At 43.5% G+C, this 735-nt stretch overlaps 1 protein-coding gene across 2 annotated transcripts in view; it reads right to left on the bottom strand.

Annotated features, from left to right (window-relative positions):
• LOC106881221 (monocarboxylate transporter 9) overlaps nt 1-735 on the bottom strand; it is a 16,583-nt gene that overhangs the window by 15,537 nt on the left and 311 nt on the right. The gene's annotated exons all lie outside the window — the stretch shown is intronic.

The raw sequence follows: 735 nt of genomic DNA, 5'->3' as shown, positions 1-735 counted from the left end.
TCTGTCTGTCTGTCTGTCTGTCTGTCTGTCTGTCTGTCTGTCTCTCTCTGTCTCACACACACACACACATACCTATATATGTGATGGCCGTCCACTCGTGACCGAGGAAGACCATTGCTGACCTTCAGGAACATTGTGCGCTCAAGGACTAACTTATATTTTGCATTTGCAGCTCCGTTGGTGGCTAATGAACCCTCATACGTCGTCTAACGACGGGAGAGTCCATCCCATGTGTGTGTGTGTGTCTGTGTGTATGTGTATGTGTGTATGTATGTACGTGTATGTGTGCACTGGCGAATATGTATGCATATGTGTGTAGAACGCATTGTAGAGGACCACAGCTGTTCGTGGTGGTTCTCTAATTCATAGCCTCACTTGTACAGTCAGCCACTCGTTCCACCTGTGCTGGTGATGATAGTGTTGGCAGTCAAGAGCCTTGAAGATGGCCTGAAAGCAATATACAAGAGGACCGGAAATACAGATCTAAAAAGTTTCAAAACTTCAGCTCTCGTCCCACCAACAAATTACAACCGAAATACAGAGGAACAGGGTGCACTGATATCCCGAAGACAAGCTAAATTCTTGCTTTATTGAAGTTTTCTTCACTTCCATTAAAAATACACAAAGCCTAGAGGCAAGTAACAAAAATTATTCTTAATGCGCCATTAAAGAAAAGTGAAGTTACTTTTGTGAGTGATAAAGAGAGAGTTATCCCACATGTTTCTCCCTCATTGG

Source organism: Octopus bimaculoides, chromosome 20, assembly GCF_001194135.2.
Source record: "Octopus bimaculoides isolate UCB-OBI-ISO-001 chromosome 20, ASM119413v2, whole genome shotgun sequence".
Lineage (NCBI taxonomy): Eukaryota > Metazoa > Mollusca > Cephalopoda > Octopoda > Octopodidae > Octopus > Octopus bimaculoides.
The sequence above is the reverse complement of the archived record's forward strand: the minus strand, read 5'-3'. Positions and strand labels throughout refer to the sequence as shown.